The sequence below is a fragment of the Trachemys scripta genome, unplaced genomic scaffold (assembly GCF_013100865.1).
Source record: "Trachemys scripta elegans isolate TJP31775 unplaced genomic scaffold, CAS_Tse_1.0 scaffold_52, whole genome shotgun sequence".
Taxonomy (NCBI): Eukaryota; Metazoa; Chordata; order Testudines; family Emydidae; genus Trachemys; species Trachemys scripta.
Window position 1 is genome coordinate 32690 of NW_023260538.1, and position 12852 is coordinate 45541.

The window sequence follows — 12852 nt, forward strand, 5'->3', positions numbered from 1 at the left end:
GGGGGCTGCCCGAAGCCGGTAGCACTGGCTCAGGCAGCTTGGCTCTTAAACAGAGCCAAAGTCTGAGTCAGGGGAGGAGCAGAGCAACCGCGGGAGAGGAAGTGCCCGTCCGGTATTTTTCCCAGACATGTTCGGCTTTTTGGCAATTCCCCCTGGACGGGAATTTGATTGCCGAAAAGCCGGACATTTCCGGGAAAAAACGGACGTATGGTAACCCTAGCCAACCCCAGCCCTGCGTTTCCCTGATGAATCACAGCCTTGTGTTATTTGTTTGGCAGCTAATAACATGGCCTTGGCTGCCACACTATTAAAAAACAATGAAAAGGAGAAACTAGTGCCAGTAGCATATGACTCTAGAAAATTACAAGGAGCAGAAATAAATGTTGATCCCTGTGAATGTGAGTGTCTAGCAGCCATCTGGGCAGTACAATCTTTTGAGCCTCTCACAGGTACAGCCCCGATTACTATCCAAAGCACCCACACTCCTCTCAAGTACATTTGATCAGGGAGACTGATGGGAGGTAAAGTCTCAAACACCCGAATGGCCCAATGGACGCTGACTTTAGTTAACAGAGGGGTGATCACAGAAACAGTGTCCAAGCCGGACATGCTAACACATGCCCTGATTGAGAAAGGGAACCGACATGAGTGTCCAGAGGTCATTCTGGAGCAAAAAATTGCCGTGGTAGAGGCACCCCCACTGGAAGAATTAGATACCGTGGGTCAAGAAAAGCACGTCTGGTTTACTGACGGGAGTGCAATGGTAGTAAAAGGGAAAAAATGTGTAAAATATGCTGCCATTCACTTAGAAGAGGAAGTCATTCAGGGATGTCTACACCGTGGATCAGCTCAGAGGGCCGAGCTCCACGCAATTTATCAAGTTTTAAGGCAATATGAAAATTCCCCATGACCCGCGTATATTTATGCTGACGGTGATTTTTGTGTGAACGGGATACAGTTTTGGATACATGATTGGTATAGGAACAGGTGGAAAGCAGCGGATGGAAAGGATCTTGCATATTCAGAGGAATGGAAATGGATTTACCAGTGGGTAACAAAGAGCCCTGAACAGGTAAAAGTGCAACATGTAAAGACACACAGTAAAGGAACGGGTATGGAATAATCAAGTAGATCAGGCCTGCACAACAGGCGGCCCGCGGGGGTTGAGTAGATGGGCTCACTGTGCGGCCCGCGGGGGAGCGAGTAGGCAAGCGGGGGGTAAGGGGGGGGGCTGAGTAGGGGGGCAGGCGGGCAGTGGCGGGGAATGAGTAGGTGAGCCGGGCCGGTGGAGGGCTGAGGAGGCGAGAGGGTGACAGTAGCAGGGGGAGCAGGTGAGCTGGTGGCGGGGGAGGGAGGGCTGAGGAGGCGAGTGGGTGGGCAGTGGCGGGGGGGCAGGTGAGCCGGCGAGCTGGAGGGGTGGGGGGCTGAGGAGGCAAGTGGGTGGGCAATGGCGGGGGGTAAGTAGGCGAGACAGCAGGCGTGGGGGGCTGAGGAGGCGAGCAGGCGGGCAGTGGCGGGGGGGCAGGTGAGCCGGTGAGCCGGAGGGGTGGGGGGCTGAGGAGGCGAGTGAGCAGGCAGTGGCGGGGGATGAGTAGGCGAGCCGGGGGAGGGGGGCTGAGGAGGCAAGTGGTGAGTCGGTGGCTGACCTGTTCTACTGATCTGGTCTGGCTCCCATCCCCTCTCCCAGGGCCGGCTCCAGGCACCAGCAAAACAATCAAGTGCTTGGGGCGGCACATTTCTAGGGGCGACATTCTGGCGCTGGCCATCATAGGTGCTGACTCCAGGGCATGGGAAAAAAGGGCCCCTGCCGCCCCAGCTCGCCTCTGCCTGCTCCCCTGAGCGCGCCGCCACCGCTCCGCTTCTCCCCCTCCCTCCCAGGCTTGCCGCGCACGACAGGCTGGGAGGGAGGAGAAGCCAAGTGGTGGGGCGCTTGGGGGAGGCGGTGGAGGTGAGCTGGAGCGGGGAGTGGTTCCTCTACCCCCGTTACTTCCTGCACCCCCCCACCCTAGCTCATCTCCACTCCACCTGCTCCCCATGAACGCGCCGCCGCTCCGCTTCTCCCCCCTCCCTCCCTCCCAGGCTTGACACATGCGAAACCGTTATTTCGTGCAGCAAGGCTGGGAGGGAGGAGAAGCCGAGCGGCGGGCACTTGGGGGAGGCGGTGGTGGTGGAGCGGAGGTGAGCTGGAGCAGGGAGCGATTCCTCTACCCCCCGTTACTTCCTGCGCCCCCCCACCCTAGCTCACCTCTGCTCCGCCTGCTCCCCTGAGCACACCACTGCTCTGCTTCTCCCCCCTCCCTCGCCTGAGAGGGAGGGGGGGAGAAGCGGAGCGGCGGCACACCCGGGGGAGCAGGCAGAGTGGAGGTGAGCTAAGGCAGGAGGTCATGGGGGGGCCGCAGGAAGCAATGTGGGGGGAGAAATGCGGCACGCCGGGGGAGGAGGCGGTGCTGGGGATTTGGGGAAGGGGTTTGGAAGGGGTGGAGTTGGGGTGGGGCTGGGGGAAGAGGGGCACGAAAAAGAAAGGGGAGGCGGGCAAAGAGTTGCAGCTGTCTGGAGGTGCCTGCCTTCCATGCCTTCCTCATTCACACCTCATTTATTCAACAGGGCAATTGATTACAAAGTGGGGGGAAGATCTTATTCTACTTCTAGCAAAAAGACATTTTTCTTTTACCTTAATTATACTACCTTAGGGGCCCGCTATAACATATTACCGAGGTTCAATACTGCTGTTTCGGTGGGGTGGCGCTGGGGAAGGAGGGTTTGTTTCCACGGGGCAGGTGGTGCGGGGTGTGTGTGTGTTTCGGTGGCGCTGGGGTGGTTGTTTCCATGGGGCGGGTGGCGCTGGGGGAGGGTGTTGTGTTTCAGGGAGGCTGGGTGGTGCTGGGGGGTGGTGGCGGCGCTCGGGGGGTTTCGGCCCTCAGCTGTTTTCTTTGGAGTAATATGGCCCTCGTCACTTTACGAGTTGTGCAGGCCTGATGTAGATACAATAGCCCAACAGCACGACATAGCAGTTGTAACCAGAGGTCAGAAAAGGAACGTCTGTGCTGACACATCTGAGCCAACAGATGGCACTACAGACTGCCCTAATCGAGTTCTGGGAAAAACGGAAAGACAGGAGTTACTTAATGTAGCCCATCAGTTTATGCATGAAGGAATGGAAGGGACTTTAAGAAGGCTAAAGCAAGTAGAATGGGAGTGTATGGAAGATGGTGTTAAAACATGGGTGTGAAATTGTGTGCGGTGCGCTCAGGACAAGGCTCGTCCTCTGCACTGGCAACCCATGATGCACCAATGAAGGCTTGGGCCATGGCCCAGGGTTCAAATTGATTTTATTAACAAATTGCCAAGGAGGAAGGAAGGATTCCAGTATTTATTGGTAATAATTGATTCCTTTTCAGGATGGGTGGAGGCATTTCCCACTAAAAATAACAGCACCAGGGTGGTAGCCCAAAAGTTCTTTCATGAGGTAGTGTGGAAATATGGCACCCCCTGAAATAATAAATTCTGACAGTGGGGGAGCCTTTGTAGGAGAAATCTTTACAACAATGATACAAGCCTTGGGAATTAAACAAAAGCACCATATACCATACTGGTCTCAGGCCAAGGAGAGCGCATGAGTCGCATTATTAAGAAAGCGCTCCGGAAGGTAGTAAATCACACAGGGAAAGACGGGCCGGATAAACTGCCTCTGATTTTGGCTGCCATCCACAGCAGTAATAGACTAAGGACAAAAATTTAACCCTTTCAAATTCTGTTTGGACATCCAATGTGCCTAATAATTGATCCTAGTTACCTGGTACAGGGTCAAGAAGAGAGCTCAAATATAACCCAGCATGATTATTTTCAATGGCTCAAACAGTTACAAGAAGATAAAACCACCCTCCACTATGGGGTTAATCAGGCCTTTGAACACATGAACAACAAAATTCAGAACCAAAGGCCCACAAAGGCAGCCCTGTGGGAAACAAGGGACCAAGTCATGTATCTTAAAATGGGAAAAAGGGGCCACTCACTGGAATCAAAATGGATAGACCCTTACTCCACAGTGGACCTCCTTAGCCCACTGGTACACCGGATTGAAAAAATGGAAAACGAAAATGGGTCCATTTTTCACGAATTAAACTGTTTACATAAATAATGTCTGAATTCTTTACAGAAAAGGACTTCCCAGAACCTGAGCACAAGGCGCTGCTTAACCACCACAATTTTAATCCACAGAAAATGAGACTCCAGTGCAAGGTTTGGCTTTACCTGCTTCCGGGAACTTTCAGTGCCCAAATAATTAGAGGAATCATAGAAGATTAGGGTTGGAAGGGACCTCAAGAGGTCATCTAGTCCAACCCCCTGCTCAAAGCAGGACCAACCTCAACTAAATCATCCCAGCCAGGGCTTTGCCAAGCCGGGCCTTAAAAACCTCTAAGGAAGGAGATTCCATCATCTCCCTAGGTAACCCATTCCAGTGCTTCACCACCCTCCTAGTGAAATAGTGTTTCCTAATATCCAACCTAAACCTCCCCCGCTGCAACTTGAGACCATTGCTCCTTGTTCTGTCATCTGTCACCACTGAACAGCCGAGTTCCATCCTCTTCGGAACCCCCCTTCAGGTAGTTGAAGGCTGCTATCAAATCCCCCCTCACTCTTCTCTTCTGCTGTCTAAATAAGCCCAGTTCCCTCAGTCTCTCCTCGTAAGTCATGTGTCCCAGCCCCCTGATCATTTTCGTTGCCCTCCGTTGGACTCTCTCCAATTTGTCCACATCCTTTCTGTAGTGGGGGGCCCAAAACTGGACACAATACTCCAGATGTGGCCTCACCGGTGCCGAATAGAGGGGAATGATCACGTCCCTCGATCTGCTGGCAATGCTCCTACTAATACAGCCCAATATGCCGTTGGCCTTCTTGGCAACAAGGGCACACTGCTGACTCATATCCAGCTTCTCGTCCACTGTAATCCCCAGGTCCTTTTCTGCAGAACTGCTGCTTAGCTAGTCAGTCCCCAGCCTGCAGGGCCGTTCCTACCCATACGCAAAGTACGCAGCTGCGTAGGGCACCAGAAAATGTGGGGCACCAAAGTTCCTGGTGCCCTACACAGCTGTGTGCTGTTCCAGGCCCCGCTCTGCCTCTTCCCCATGGCCCCCGCCCCTGTTGTGCCCCAGCCCCGCCTCTTCCCACCCCTGCTCCGCCCCAGCCCCACTCCACCCTTTCCCCAAAGCCTCCGCCCCGCCTCTTCCCACCCCCGCTCTGCCCCACTCCCATTCCCCTGAGGACTGCAGCAGGGGTCAGGCACCCTGCACTCACCATCAGCAGGAAGTGGAGCGACCCGGCCCCAACCTACTCCACTCCGCTGGTTCGTGCTGGGGGGCGATTCCCCCCCTTGCCCCCGAAGCCTGCTCCTGCCCCACCCCCGCAGAGGCCTGGGGCCAGCCCCCCACCGGAGGCCTTCACCTCCCCCTGCAGGGGGGCTGCATAGGGCACCAAAATGGCTAGGGATGGCCCTGCCAGCCTGTAGCAGTGCATGGGATTCTTCCGTCCTCAGTGCAGGACTCTGCATTTGTCCTCGTGGAACCTCATCAGGTTTCTTTTGGCCCAATCCTCCAATTTGTCTAGGTCACTCTGGACCCTATCCCTACCCTCCAGCGTATCTACCTCTCCCCCCAGCTTACTGTCATCTGCGAATTTGCTGAGGGTGGAATCCATCCAATCATCCAGATCATTACTAAAGATGTTGAACAAAACCAGCCCCAGGACCAAGCCCTGGGGCACTCCGCTTGATACCGGCTGCTAACTAGACATCGACTGAAGTCCCCCATTAGAAATAGGGACTGTGTTCTGGAAACTTCAGTTAGTTGTCCGAAGAAAGCCTCGTCTATGTCATCCTCCTAGTCCTGTGGTCTATAGCACACGCCCACCACGACATCACCCCTGTTGCTCTCACTTCTAAACTTAACCCAAACACTCTTAACAGGCTTTCCTCCAGTTTCATACCGGAGCTCTGAGCAATCATATCGCTCTCTTACATACAGTGCAACTCCTCCACCTTTCCTCCCCTGCCTGCCCTTCCTGACCAGTTTATACCCACCCATGACAGAAGAAGCAGCCCTCCTCATAAGCTATTATCTAAGAATGAATTCACTCCCCGCCAGCCAATCATGGATTCCTACCCGTGATCCAGTACTCCTCATGGAATGGTATAATAAAAACACCAGCCAACTCTTAAGACCCTTAGGAAATACCAATGTATATGCCTGGGAAGGGGAAGTGGGGCTTAAAGTGTACCTTATAAACACCACAGAAATACCAAACCACTGGAAAATAGGGATTAAAATAGAAGTTCCCTATGGGGATACCACCTGGAGTTCCAGCTACACACAATTACCATATCAGTGGGATGAGCCTGTTAAGACAGGAACAATTCTAACAGTTACTGTGGGTTATTGTCCAATACCCCATGGTGAATTGAACCTATGGTTCCTGGACACATACACCTGAACCTGTACCAGGGAATATGCATTCAAAAGAGGTCCCCCAATTAAAATAAAGAAACCAAAATTGTTTGTGACTCAAAGTAATCCATTAAAAGTCTTGTTAAATCCATTATTTGTAAAAATAAAAATTGGTATGAATTGGACTCAGCTGAACGTGTCTAAATTGGAACCCAAATGTTCACCCTACTCCCTTCCCATTATAACGGCCTAAATAAAAACACATCAACGTCCCTATGGCCGAGCAAAATGATTCATAGATTCTAGGACTGGAAGGGACCTTGAGAGGTCATCGAGTCCAGTCCCCTGCCCTCATGGCAGAACCAAATACTGTCTAGACCATCCCTGATAGACATTTATCGAAACTACTCTTAAATATCTCCAGAGGTGGAGATTCCACAACCTCCCTAGGCAATTTATTCCAGTGTTTAACCACCCTGACAGTTAGGAACTTTTTCCTAATGTCCAACCTAGACCTCCCTTGCTGCAGTTTAAGCCCATTGCTTCTTGTTCTAGCCTTAGAGGCTAAGGTGAACAAGTTTTCTCCCTCCTCCTTATGACACCCTTTTAGATTCCTGAAAACTGCTATCATGTCCTCTCTTAGTCTTCTCTTTTCAAAACTAAACAAACCCAATTCTTTCAGCCTTCCTTCATAGGTCATGTTCTCAAGACCTTTAATCATTCTTGTTGCTCTTCTCTGGATCCTCTCCAATTTCTCCACATCTTTCTTGAAATGCAGTGCCCAGAACTGGACACAATACTCCAGTTGAGGCCTAACCAGAGCAGAGTAGAGCGGAAGAATGACTTCTCGTGTCTTGCTCACAACACACCTGTTAATGCATCCCAGAATCATGTTTGCTTTTTTTGCAACAGCATCACACTGTTGACTCATATTTAGCTTGTGGTCCACTATAACCCCTAGATCCCTTTCTGCCGTACTCCTTCCTAGACAGTCTCTTCCCATTCTGTATGTGTGAAACTGATTGTTCCTTCCTAAGTGGAGCACTTTGCATTTGTCTTTGTTAAACTTCATCCTGTTTACCTCAGACCATTTCTCCAATTTGTCCAGATCATTTTGAATTATGACCCTGTCCTCCAAAGCAGTTGCAATCCCTCCCAGTTTGGTATCATCTGCAAACTTATTAAGCGTACTTTCTATGCCACTATCTAAGTCATTAATGAAGATATTGAACAGAGCCGATACCAAAACATACCCATGCAGAACCCCACTTGTTATGCCTTTCCAGCAGGATTGGGAACCATTAATAACAACTCTCTGAGTACGGGTATCCAGCCAGTTATGCACCCACCTTATAGTAGTCCCATCTAAACTGTATTTGCCTAGTTTATCAATAAGAATATCATTCAAGACCGTATCAAATGCCTTACTAAAGTCTAGGTATACCACATCCACAGCTTCTTCCTTATCCACAAGACTCGTTATCCTATCAAAGAAAGCTATCAGATTGGTTTGACACAATTTGTTCTTTACAAATCCATGCTGGCTGTTCCCTATCACCTTACCACCTTCCAAGTGTTTGCAGATGATTTCCTTAATTACTTGCTCCATTATCTTCCCTGGCACAGAAGTTAAACTAACTGGTCTTTAGTTTCCTGGGTTGTTTTTATTTCCCTTTTTATAGATGGGCACTATGTTTGCCCTTTTCCAGTCTTCTGGCATCTCTCCCATCTCCCATGATTTTCCAAAGATAATAGCTAGAGGCTCAGATACCTCCTCTATTAGCTCCTTGAGTATTCTAGGATGCATTTCATCAGGCCCTGGTGACTTGCAGGCATCCAACTTTTCTAAGTGATTTTTAACTTGTTCTTTTTTTATTTTATCCGCTAAACCTACCCCCTTCCCATTAGCATCCACTATGTTAGGCATTCCTTCAGACTTCTTGGTGAAGACCGAAACAAAGAAGTCATTAAGCATCTCTGCCATTTCCAAGTTTCCTGTTACTGTTTCTCCCTCTTCACTGAGCAGTGGGCCTACCTCGTCTTTGGTCTTCCTCTTGCTTCTAATGTATTGATAAAAAGTCTTCTTGTTTCCCTTTATTCCTGTAGCTAGTCTGAGCTCATTTTGTGCCTTTGCTTTCTAATCTTGACCCTGCATTCCTGTGTTGTTTGCCTATATTCATCCTTTGTAATCTGTCCTAGTTTCCATTTTTTATATGACTCCTTTTTATTTTTTAGATCATGCAAGATCTCGTGGTTAAGCCAAGGTGGTCTTTTGACACATTTCCTATCTTTCCTACCCAGCGGGATAGCTTGCTTTTGGGCCCTTAATAGTGTCCCTTTGAAAAACTGCTAACTCTCCTCAGTTGTTTTTCCCCTCAGTCTTGATTCCCATGGGACCTTACCTATCAGCTCTCTGAGCTTACCAAAATCAGCCTTCGTGAAATCCATCGTCTCTATTTTGCTGTTCTCCCTCCTACCCTTCCTTAGAATTGCAAACTCTATGATTTCATGATCACTTTCACCCAAGCTGCCTTCTACTTTCAAAATGAGATGTAGTAGACACCATATTAGGAGGAATTGGTTTTGGAGCAGGGATTATGAATACTTTAGACCTGGAAGTAATTAAGAATAAGTTACGTTTCTTGTCACAACTGCAAGATATTCTCATTCACAAGCAGGCAGACACTACTGTGGACTTGGTACAAATAGGTCTGGGAAACCTAAAAGCAACATGGAATATGGGTCAGTGGCTGAGCGCCACCTCCTGGCTGCTATATAAACAGCCAATAGAATTAGGGAATAAAACTGCCTTGGCCATAGGATGTACTGAGATGCAAATTCTTAGTTTAGCATCACTTAAACACTAAATGTTTTGGGTAATATCTGGGAATGTTTGGGTATCTTTTAAAACAACAGAAGCGGTCCTTGTTCGACACCTACAGACATGAATGGATGCAATATGTTTCCAGCATGGTTAAGCCTGATTTGTTATTAGGTGAAATTATTTGTTCGAATTGCTCACCCACAGTCTGTGGAGACAGACATATGGAAAGCGAGCCCGCTCCCAAAATTGACCATGGGATCCTTTTGGCTACCCCAGTATGGGTCAGTGGGCTGGGAAAGAGGAGAAATTATTGGACATCCACGGGTGTATGGAGTGGAGCCCTCAGAATTAGGTGTGCTTGTCCCTTACCTGTCACTACAGAACCATATAGCAGAGATACATCATTGGAAACGTGTTTGGGACGAACTAGAGAATGTGACGTGTGTTTTGTACAACGGACAATGTGTCTGTGTTACAACCTGGAAACAGTATTTTGGGAAGATGCAAGTATCAGCCAACCCTCAGTGGATGAATGTAGATGTAACGCCCATGTATTATATACTAGCAATCACACGTACTATTTACCAAAAATAGAAAAAGCACAGAGCATTATAACCGCTACCCTGGTTAATTTCTCTGTTACCCTTGGTCCTGATTGGCGAGATCTAACTGATCACTTGTTGTCAGAAACCAAGGTGACTCCGTTTTTACAACAAACACAGAGAGATGTAGGGAAACGTGTCATTCAGATATTACATGCAAATGGAGACATGCTAAACATTGCTAGGTCTAAAAAGAACTGACAGCCTATCACTGGTACGACGTTTTTACAGGCTGGTCCCCGACTTCTAAGGGCATATTGTCCATTATGTTTCACCCATTAGTAGTTGTGTTAATATTGTCCTGTGTTTGCGTGCTAGGAATGTATCGTATGTGCGGTTGGACAAAGCGAATGTTTGTTAAATTACAACCACAAGCTCAAATGGCCTCTCAGTACATTGCTATGAAATAGTTGTATAAAATAGGACCCACTCAAGAATTGTTCTTGAGGGGCCAAAAGGGGGACATGTAGTAGTAGGATTTTATGTTTGTATTGTATATAATTTAGAATGACGAATAAAGAATAATAATGTTGCATGTATTAAATGTACTGGCGTATGATTTGACCATATCCTGCCAGCCACTCTTTCTGATTAGCCGAAAGGAACGGCCTAATGGGCCACTGGTAGAGATGCATCAGCCAGAACTTCTGTCTGAGTTGATTTCAAGGCAGTAACAGACCTTTTAGGGTCACCACTTTGTTACAGGTTTAGCATTTTAAAATAAGTATCATAGAATCTCAGGGTTGGAAGGGACCTCAGGAGGTCATCTAGTCCAACCCCCTGCTCAAAGCAGGACCAATCCCTAGACAGATTTTTGCCCCAGATCCCTACATGGCCCCCTCAAGGATTGAACTCACAACCCTGGGTTTAGTAGGCCACTGAACTATCTCTCCCCCCAAAATATGTGATTAGCATGACCCAGATGGGACTTGAACCCACAATCACCAGAGGCTGATGCCTTATCCATTAGACCACTGGGTCAGCCAACTGTGAGCAGATGAGACCAAGGCACCACTGGGACTTGAACCCAGGATCTCCGGCTTCCTAGACAGGTGCTTTAGCTAGCTAAGCCATGGTGCCTGAATTCAATGATTGTTTTCTCCTGCATTGCAATTTGATGTTCTTGTTCAAATGTTCTGTGTAAATCAATTCTGTTTTGTGTGCAAATAAGGAATGTGTGTGTTAGGAGATAAGTGTGAAGGCCACCACCGAACCGAGGACAGACGCAAAGGTGCCAGAAAATTACAACACACCCCTATTGAAATGTCTAAAAAGAGCAAATAACAACTCTAAAAATAAACCAGGCACCTATCAATGGGGACAAAATAGCTGTAATCAAAACCAGCATGTGGGTAACTTCCTAAAAAAAAGAAAAAATTAAAAAAAACAAGCACTCATCAAACAACAATTAATTACAGCATGACGGTGCAAAACTAATTGGTCCCAATGAAGGAGAATCACTATATAAACAGGGGGTCTTGCTGTCCTGCCAAGACTTCCCTGGAGCATCGTGTTGCGACCGATGGAACCCGGCTCCTCCCTACCCATGATCAACCTAGCTGGCCACTAGATTGATCCGGACTCTAGACTGGTAACTATAACATCGACTGGCGGGACAGTGTGTGTGTGTGTGTGTGGTGTAATTAAATGCATATGCTAATTGTTGTATTTTCAATAAATGCAGCGTATTGCCTTTTCCCCTGAAAAAGATCCTGTGTGCTTCTTATAAGCATAACATGGCCAGGCTGCAGCTCCGACTCCCCTCCCTCCCCCAGCCACTGGAGCTGGGCCGGAGAGAGCTGTGCTGGCAGCTGTGGGGAGCCTGGGTCCCCCCACTTGCCCTGGGTGGGAGGCCTGAGCAGCCCTCGCCCAGCGTCTCTCAACCCTGCCCCCCAGACCCGCTGTCCAGGGCAGGTGGAGGGTCCACACCGCGGTTCCTCACAGCTGCCCACATGGCTTTTACCGTCAGAGCCCTGCGCGGATACAAAATTGGTATTCACCTCTGTCACGGAGTCCTTGGGCGATGCTCTGGAACTGCTCCCCACAAAGCCAGTCAGGACTTTGGGGAGCCTCCTCTCCCTCGGAGCAGACCGTCTTCAGGTCAAGAAGCTCACACGCCTTCACCTCCTGGGTCTGACCTTGGAGCATTCAGCATATTCCCCTCCGTGCGCTTCCCACAGTGAGTCCACCCAGGAGGGGTCTTGGGGAAGACAGAGGTCCTGCATGCGCCCCCACTTCGCAGTCAGACGTGACTCTCAGCCAGCCAGTAAAACAGAGGTTTATTAGATGGCAGGAACATGGTCTAAAACAGAGCTTGTAGGTACAGCGGCGAACGGGACCCCTCGGCTGGGTCCATTATGGGGTTCAGAGAGCCAGACACCCATGTCTGCTCTCACTCCTCGTCCCCAGCTAGCTCCAACCCTGAAACCCCCTCCAACCCCTCCTTCTCTGCGCTTTGTCTCTTTCCCAGGCCAGGAGGTCACCTGATCTCTTTGTCTCCAACACCTTCATTTGGCACCTTTGCAGAAGAGGGGCCCAGGCCATCAGTTGCTAGGAGACAGAGTGTCAGGCATTTAGGTACACTGGACCTGTGCTCTGCAGCAACCATATATCCTTATCCCACCACCTAGATATTTAAGAAAAGCATAGGGGAAACTGAGGCACCCACACAGTATTCAGAGAAAACATTAAGAACATTCCCAGTGCGTCACAGCCTCCACCCGGGTATTGCAAAAATGGTCCAAGATATACAGCGGATCCTTACGGATTTGCAGGCTCTAGTGATGGGTGCATGTTCCCAGCTGCGTATGGCCGTGATACTGAGGGCTCTTCCCCCTGCCGAGCGCGACTGTGGATACCAGCGAGATCCCCGTATCTCAAGCCAGAGAGATGCCCAAGAAGCTGCAGGCAGCGGCGTGTGTTTAATGCACCTTTATTAAACCAGCGCGGTGACTGTCAACCCAAAGGCAACAAATACCGAGATTAG

The 12852-nt window shown here is 49.3% G+C and overlaps 1 non-coding gene across 1 annotated transcript; it reads right to left on the bottom strand.

The window, feature by feature from the left end:
* Positions 1–10872: 10872 nt before the first annotated feature.
* TRNAP-AGG lies at positions 10873–10946 on the bottom strand. The gene has a single exon. It is a non-coding gene; the product is annotated as a tRNA-Pro (tRNA).
* Between the last annotated feature and the right edge of the window lie 1906 nt (positions 10947–12852).